Here is a 9500-nt window from a genome sequence, read left to right on the forward strand (position 1 = left end):
CCAGGCCCCTCTGGTGCTGGCTCCTGGGTGTGTGGGCCTGTGCACCCTCTAGGACCCTGTGGGTCTCTCCAACAAACTCTCTGTGAGCCTGGGAGCTTCTCCTGACACCTCAACCTCGAAAGTTTTTCCAATTGGTTCTTTCAGGCTTTAATTACCATCGCTGGGGCCCTAGCCTGCACAGTCTGTCTCACTGCTTACCCCTTTGCCTGGTTTATCTGAGTGTGACTATGTGACCACGGTAAGCCAGCTGCCTTGTGCCCTCACTGGGTCTGGCCATTGCCACCCTACGCCTGGGATCTGCCAACCGCTGCCTGCACTCCTAGGTTGGTCCGGCCACTTTTTTCTGCATGACCCCTCTTCACCAGCTGCTGACTCTGCCCCTCTTACAGGTCTGGCTGAAAAGTTTGTTGTTGTCGGACTTCTGTGCAGTTCAATTTTCTGTGTTTTTGTTACTAAAACTTTGTTGTCTTTAAACTTGGTTGTGCGAGGAAGCAGTGTTTCTACCTACACCTCCATCTTAGCCTCTCTCTATTCTGTTTCTGAAAGTGACTGGCAGCACAAATGCCACCTTTTCCAGTTTCAGTTGACAAAACAAGAATGATTATTGGATATGTTTTTAATAAAGTGTTATAATGTTGTGATGATCTGATCACATAGAGATATTCACTTTTTTCTTTGACTAGACAATTTTATAACTCTTTAGAGTAGCGATACAAATAATTTTTATGCACCGCCATCCAAATGAATTCTGTCTGGTGGGTTGACAACTCCTTCTCTTAAGAGCCAATATTGAAACCATTTGAAAATTTGTTTCAATATTCCTGATCAATAAATGTTTGTTGTTTGGATTTGAAACTGGAAAAGCTGGCATTCGTGCTTCCTGTCACTACCAGAACCAATAAGTAGAGACAAGGATTGAATCATTATGGGCAACTTCTGCCATGATGAAGGCATAGATGGAAACACTTTGCGTCCTTGCACAAGCAAATCTAAAAACAATAAAGTTTTAACAACAATAAACTCAACCAAACCACACAGAAAAATCGAACAATACAGAGTCCGAAAACAATGAAATGCTCAGCTAAACTGGTGAGAGGGGTGAAGCCAGCAGTGGAGTGGGTTGGGCAAAAAAGATCCCCCGACCCTGGTGGTGTGCAGGCAGCTGAGGGCGCGGATCCCAGGTGCGGGCTAGCTATGGGCGTAACCCAGGGAAGAGGTGTGGCTGGCTGTCTGCGGTTGGTCCCGTATTTGCACACAGATAAACCAGTGAAGAGTCCAGCATTGAGACAGATTGCACAGGCCCTGGCGGTGCAGGGCGGCAGGCTCACACATCGGTGCTCAGATAAACAGGCGGGGGGGGGGGGAGCGGTGAGGCAGACTGGGCAAGCAAAGAGAACCATCATTGCTCCCTTTCTGACCCTGCCCCCACATACAGCATCACAAACCAGTGACCTGGGTGGCCCTGCCCTGGTGATCACCTAAGGTGCCTCTCCTCATATGTAACAGGCACAAACAGATCAAAGCATGGCTCAAGAACACCTCAGAGCCTCAGAGCCGATAAATCTAAGTGATGAAGAAATAGCCAAACTTTCAGATGCACAGTTCAAAACACTGGTGATCAGGATGCTCACAGAACTCGTTGATTTTAGTCAAAAATTAGAGGAACATATGAAGGCTAAACTAGTTAAAATGAAGGGAAATACACAGGGAACCAATAGTAATGGAAAGGAAACTGGGACTCAAATGAAGGGAGTAGACCAGAAGGAAGGAAAAAATGACCAAACAGGAAAATCTGAAGAAACAAGAATTCAAAAAAATGAGGAGAGGCTTAGGAACCTCCAGGACAACTTTAAACATTCCAACATCTGAATTATAGGGGTACCAGAAGGGGAAGAGGAACAGCCACCAGTGGAAAACTTATTTGAACAAATAATAAAGGAGAATTTCCTCATTCTGGCAAAGGAAATAGACTTCCGGGAAATTCAGGAAGCACATCATACTTACATTAGCCAAGATTCAAATGAAGGAGAGAATCCTAGAAGCAGCCAGAGATAAGGGGACAGTCACCTACAAAGGAGTTCCCATCAGACTGTTAGCTGATTTCTCAAAAGAGACCTTACAGGCAAGAAGGGGCTGGAAAGAAGTATTCCAAATCATGAAAACCAAAGACCTACAACCAAGATTGCTCTATCCAGCAAAGCTTTCATTTAGAATGGAAGGACAGATAAAGTACTTCTCAGATAAGATCAAATTCAAGGAGTTCATCATCACCAAGCCCTTATTATATGAAATGTTAAAGGGACTTACCTAAGAAAAAGAAGATAAAAAAGAATAACTGTGAAAGGACAGCAAACTCACAGTTATTAACAACCATACCTAAAACAAAAGCAAACTAAGAGGACAGCTAGATCAGGAGTGGAACCATACAAATGGAGATCACACGGAGGGTTAGCAATAGGGGAGTGGGAGAAGGAGAAGGGGGGAGAAGGTACAGAAAATAAGTAGCATAGACAGTAGATAGAAAATAGATAGGGGGGAGGGTAAGAATAGTGGGGGAAATATAGAATCTAAAGAACTTGAGACACATGTTCATGAACTAAAGGGGAGGGATGGTGGGGGAGGGTTGTGCAGGGTAGAGGGGAAGGGAGGGGGGGAATAGAGCAAATGTAATGGCATAATCAATAAAAAAAATTATATATAAAAAAAAAAAAAGAAGCTATGTCTATAGCGATATTATATTTGCCATCAAAACATCTGATAAAAACGGCAAGTCGAGCTGCACTGTAGCGTCAGTGCCATCATCCATCGCCAAAGCACAAAATTTAAAATTAGCAGCTTTACTCTCCAAATTTCTTTTGATAGATTTTCCAATTTCTTCAACTCGTCTGGCTATAGTCTGGTGAGACAAATGGATTTTAGAAATAACTCCCCTTTTTTCAGGCCAAATTATATCTGCCACACTTTCTATGTGTTGCTTAATAAACCCACCATTAATAAATGATTCTGAATGTTTTTTTAAGAAAAAAAAATAAATAAAATAAAATAAAAATATATGTTTAAAAAATCACTATGGGCAGTTTATTCAGATGCAGGTGATCTGTGAAGATGGTGGGTATATACCCTAAAAATCATCTTTTTATAGCTCATATTAATCTGACCTTTTTATAAGGAAAAGTGGACTTAAGTGGTTGGGAAAAACATTAATCAGATAAGAGTTGCAGTCCAGCTATTTTCCTAGTATTTCTTTATCTCCTCATCAACAATTGTTTATCTGTGTCCCTTTCTGGAACATATTGGTGCAGATACCATCTTGCAGACCCCCTGGGGCAGAAATGTCAAATTGCCTAGGGACCTTCTGGAGTCCTATATTTCAGAAAGGCCAGTATTCCAGTTCCTGGAACAATGGCTTTCCACATGCATTAATCACATAAGCCTATCAACTATGACTGAAGCTAAAATCTTTAACTCTTGAGTTCCCCATCAGATTCTCCTTTGAATCTACTGTATCATCTTACTTGTTTTCTCCTTAAATTTAAGAATTAGTCAAATCCTCGATACATGTTATTTTCATATTTTTATGAGATTCATTATTTTTATCATTAAAAAAATTATCCTTTAACACTAGTAACAAAAATCTACCAAACTAACAGGCGGATGGGGAAATATTCATGCCCATTTCAAATAAAACCAAAGCAGGATGCTTAGGGTCTCATTTGGTTCAAAACAGGGAAATCTTCAGGAGCTTAAAGTGGTTATTTCTCCACCTTTTTAAATCCATATGATCTTTTATCTCTGCTTCTCACTGAGCATTTGCTTCATTCTTATCTCTTTCATTAGATTGATTTTCTCTGCTTTCCCATATACATGGAGAAAAGTCCCTCTCAGCTCCAAAATTATAGAAACTTCTTTTTAAAAAGATTTTATTTATTTATTTTTAGAGAGACGGGAAGAGGAGAGAAGTAGAGAAACATCATTGTATAGTTAGTTGCCTCTTGTGCACCCCCACTGGGCACCTGGCCTGCTACCCAGGCATGTGCCCTAATTGAAAATCAAACCAGCAACCCTTTGGTTCACAGTCCCACACTCAATCCAATGGGCTACACCAGCCAAGGCTAGAAACTTCTGTTATGTATCCATTCAACAAAAATATATTAGGTATTTACTATGCCAGATAACTCCTGCTCCAGCACCACCAACCAACTGATTAACATTTTAGTTTCCCCAAACCCATTCCTGGAGGATAGAATCTTATTGTCTCAGCTAACTCATGTATCCATTCTCATCAGATGTGCCTAGAGGACAAAAAAAATCACACAGTCTACTCATGTAGTAGAAATTCCTGAGAAGATGGCTGGATAATATAGACAAATGGAGTACATTTTTTCTTCAAACATGAAAGTTCAACTTTAATTAATATAGTGTTAGATATATACTATTTCAATTCTAGCTGGAGTAAACTGCAATACAGTTCTTGAACTAACCACCGGGAGTTAGTATAGATCCCACAGGTTAGGAGCTCATCCCTCCACAAACTGCCCTTTCTTCAGTCGCCAGCCACAAATTCTGGAGGTCCTAAGCCCATCTGCACTTCTGACAGAGTTGGCTACAATTTCAGAGGTTCCTATAAACTCAGGTTTCACTAGAACAACTCAGAAAAGTGCTCTACCTATGATTAGTTTTACAATAAGGGATATACCTCAGAAGCAGTCAAATAAAATAATGTCTAGGAACTTCCGGTCAAGATGGAGGTGTAGGTAAACATGCTTTGCCTCCTCGAACAACTACAGAAAAATTGCAGCCAGATCTCAGAACCAAAAACACCCAGAACCATCAGAAAACCAAGCTGTATGGAAGTCTGACAACCAAGGATTTAAAGAAGCAACATTCATTTGGACAGGTAGGAGGGGGAGGAGACATGGAGATGGGCAGAGAGGCATGGAGACGCAGTGTGGTGCAGAGAGGCACCAGAAGGGGTGGTCCCACATTCATGTGTGGTGGATAAAAACTGGGAGGGATCCCTTGGGAGCAAGGGATCCCAGCCCTAGGCAGACCACACAGCCAAGGGTTCCAGCACTAGGAAGAAAAATCCTCATAACTTCTGGCTATAAAAACTAGTGGGGGTTGGGCTGTAGAAGAAATTGCCAGATTTTTAGTTGACTCTGCTTATAGTGCCCACACAGACTCAGAACTTATACAGATCCAACCCCTCTGGGATTCAGCACCAAAGGCAACAGCTGGAAGGGCACCAGTCACATACAGGGAGTAAATGAAGTGACTGGAAATAGGAGAAGCGCTGGAAAAACCTTCAGAAGCCAGTCAGCAGCATTGTTTCCTCTCCAAGCTCCACCTGGCCCCCACCCCTCACCCACCATAGAGCCACAAAATGGAGAAAGAGTTTGGCCCACCCTAATGATTACCTAAGGTTCCACCACACACAATTTATAGATGCACTTTTCTACAACAGGCCATACTAAAACATGGAGTGAAAGCAGCTCTACCTAATACACAGAAACAGACACAGGATGGTTGCCAAATTGAGGAGACAAAGAAATATGGCCCAAATGCAAAAACAGAACAAAATTCCAGAAAAAGAATGAAATGAAATATAGATAACCAACCTACCAGATGCAGAGTTCAAAACACTGGTTATCAGAATGCTCAAAGAACTCAATGAATACAACAACACTATAAAAAAGAGCCAGGAAGAAATGAAGGATACATTGAGTAAAATGAAGAAAAGTCTACAGGGAAGCAACAGTGGAGAGGATGAAGCCAAAATTCAAATCAACAATTTGGAACATAAGGAAGAAATAAGCATTCAATCAGAACAGCAAAAAGAAAAAAATAATGCAAAAAAATGAAGATGGTATAAGGAACCTCTGGGACATCTCCAAAAGTACCAACATCAGAATCATAGGTATGCGAGAAGGAGCAGAGAAAGAACAAGAAATTGAAAACTTATTTGAAAACATAATGAAAGAAAACTTCCCTAACCTAACAAAGGAAGAGACATACAAGTCCAGGAAGTACAGAGAACCCTAAACATGTTGGACCCAAAGAGGAATACACATCATAATTAAAATGCCAAAAGTTAAAGATAAAGAGAGAATCTTTAAAACAGCGAGAGAAAAACAGTTACCTACAAAGGAGTTCCCATAAGACTGCCAGCTGATTTCTCAAAAGAAATTTTGCAGGCAAGAAGAGACTGGGAAGAAGTATACAAAGTGATGAAAAGCCAGGACCTACAACCTAAATTACTCTATCCAGCAAAGCTATCATTTAGAATGGAAGGGCAGATAATGTGCTTCCCAGACAAGGTAAAGTTAAAAGAGTTCATCATTTTTAAGGCATTACTACATGAAATGTTAAAGGGGCTCATTTAAGAAAAAGGAGAAGATCAAAAGTATGAAAAATAAAATGGCAACAAATTCACAGCTATCAACTAAATCTAAAAAACAAACTAAGCAAACAACCAGAACAGGAACAGAATCATAAATATGGAGATCATTTGAAGGGTTATTATCTAGTAGAGGGAAGGGAAAGAATGGGCAGAAATGTGCAGGGATTAAGAAGCATAATTGTTACATACAGAATAGACAGGAAATGTTGAAAATAGTATAGGAAATGGAGAAACCAAAGAACTTATATGCATGACCCATGGACATGAACTAAGGGGGGTGGATTACTATAGGGAATCAGGGTACTGGGTGGAGGGGAGCAAAGGGAGAAAGTTGGGACAGCTGTAATAACACAATCAATAAAATAATTTTAAAACTAGGCATGTCTAGGGTGAGGTCTAGGAGGGAATGCAGAGCTTCTGTGCCCTCTCCAGATGGAATCCAGGTGAGTCACTCGCCAGCACATCAGTGTGTTCACAAACCAGGAAGATCTAAGTTTTAGTATCCAGAGTTTTTAATGGAGTTTCATTAAGTGGGCATGATTGATTGAGTAAATCATTGATCAAATGATTGAACTCAGTCTCTAGCCCCTTTGTCTCCCTGGAGGTCAGGCTGATTCAAAGTCCCAACTATCTAATCCTCTTATCTTATTCGTGGTCTTTCTAGTGACCAGGCCCATCCCAAGACTATAGAGGCATACCATAAGTCACTCCAATGGCACAGCAAAGATACTTCTCTCACTTAGGAAGTTCCAAGGTTTTTGAATCTCTCTGCCAGGAACCAGGGATATAGACTAGATATATATTATGCCATAATTTATATTTATTTTGTGTTAAATACTGTAAGAGTTCAGGCACCTATTTCCCATAGGGGGTTACTGGCTGAGATAAAATGAGCTGTCTTTTAGGAATAGAAATTCCAAAAGCTCAAGAGGAGCACAGGTAAAGCAATTCAGATGAAAAAATTTTTAAATCTGATTGTTTTAATATGACATACTGGTAAAAAAAAAAAAAAGTATTTTGTTTGACTGAAATGAGAGTTTGTGTGAAAGATAAGGTGCCAAAGACACCTGGAGCTCAACAGTAGAGGATTGTGAATACCAGGCTAATGACTTGAAAATTTATCCTGTTGACAGGTTTTCTGAGGCATAAATGACACAAAGCAATATTTTAGGAAAATCAGGTTGACAGGACTACATAGCTTGAATGAGAAAAGGGAAATAGGAGCAGATATTAGAGAGTGTCAAAATATAATTTTCAAAGAGTATAATTTTTTTTATCCTCACCAAAACACTTTGTTTTTTTCTCGTTGCTTTTAGAGAGAGAAAGAGGGATAGAGAAAGGGAGAGAGGGAAACATGGATGCAAGAGAGAAGCATCAATTCATTGCTTCTTGTAAATGCCTGGACCATGGATCAGTACCCAGACCAGAAATTGTACTGTCCAGATCAAGAAACACATGCGTCCGGACCAGAGTCACACGTGTCCAGACAGAGGATCAAAACTGCAACCCAGGTGTGTTTCCTGACCGGGAATCAAACCCACAACTTTTTGGCCATGGGACAACACTCCAACCAACTGAACCACACTAGCCAGGGTGTAAAAAGAGTATAATTTTTAGCCCTGGCCAGCGTGGCTCAGTTGGTTGGAGTGTTGTCTCTGAACCAAAGGTTTGCCAGTTCAATTTCCAGTCAGAGTACATGCTCAGGTTAAGAGCTCAACCCGCTGGGCTCTAATCAATAGTAAATATTAAGTTACACAAAAGTATGTGCCCTAAAAAGATCAAATAATTCTGGAAAGAGGAATTTGTTAGACGTTAAAGAAACATGTTTTGGTCTTGTTTCTGAATTTTGGATAATATTTCTAGACAGTCCACCTTATAATCATAAAAAATTCAGGAGATTAGTCCTGATAACATAATTTTAAAAGCTGGGCTTGTAGATTATATTTAAACCTGATTCATTTATGTGTATGGTTTTCACAGATGAAGAACCATACCAGTTCCTTCAAGGTAGACTTGTTACAACAAATGAAATGAGATTTATCCCATAATATGGCATTCTACTATAGCTCTGATTGGGCAATTCATTTGTTTAATTGCACCTTGATAGGTAGTTGTGTAACAGGGTGGTCAGATCAGATAGCTGGGGCGTGGGGAGACCCAATCTGGAAGAAACCTCCATCTGCCAGAGCCAGCACCTCCCCCACAGAATGGCAGGGAGAAAAGCAGAGGTGGAAGGTTAAAACAGCTGCAGGGGGAGGACACTGCCAGAGGTAACTGTAAACAAGCCAGCCTGCACTGCCCCAACAACTGAGCAGATGCAGCATGACACAGCAGGGGATGGGCTGTGGGAGAAGGCTGCTGCCTGAGGCAACAATAAACAGCACGTGGCCCTGGCAGCAAAGCAGCTCATGACCCAGCAACCAGGAGTTTGTACCAAGGCTGCATAAGGCTGAAAAGATCAAAACTCACATGTGTGGTGGAGGTCAGCAAGCCGCGGCAGGGTCTGGACACCCTTCCCCTACCGTATGCGTCTGTGCATGGCTTTGAAACTTCTGCCCTTGTGGGACATGGTGGCTGGAAATGGGGCAAAGACAACATGGCCAACATTGGCCCACATTGGTTGCAAAGCTGAACATCTCCACAGCACATGGGATTTGGGAAAGGGGCTTTAAAATAGAACATGCACAGAAGCCTCACTCTATTCCCTGTTTTGTGTCCCTGGTTGTGGGGTGCTCACCAGATTATTCACAGGACTGGCAGATGCCCAGCTTCCTCTGGGGTTAGGCCTTGCACAGTGGAAAGTCTGCTCACAGAGGTGGAGTCCCACACTGAGACATGCCTCGCTGCGTGCCAGCTCTTGGGACACTGTGCCACACACTACACAGGTCCTAGACTGCTTCCATTCTCTCACACTGAGAGCAGCACACAGAGGCTGAGAGTAGCACATGGAGGAATAAGCTGGGAATGTTCCTCAGCTCCAGGGATGCAGGCAGCCTTGTGCACCAGGACCACATGGATGGAGCTTCCTCTGAACAACCATCTGGAGTGATCTGGCAGTGCACCCTAGACCCAAGTAGAGAGAGAGAGGTGCAAGACAATG

The sequence above is a fragment of the Artibeus jamaicensis genome, unplaced genomic scaffold (genome assembly GCF_021234435.1).
Source record: "Artibeus jamaicensis isolate MK-2021 breed Jamaican fruit bat unplaced genomic scaffold, CSHL_Jam_final contig_233, whole genome shotgun sequence".
Taxonomy (NCBI): domain Eukaryota; kingdom Metazoa; phylum Chordata; class Mammalia; order Chiroptera; family Phyllostomidae; genus Artibeus; species Artibeus jamaicensis.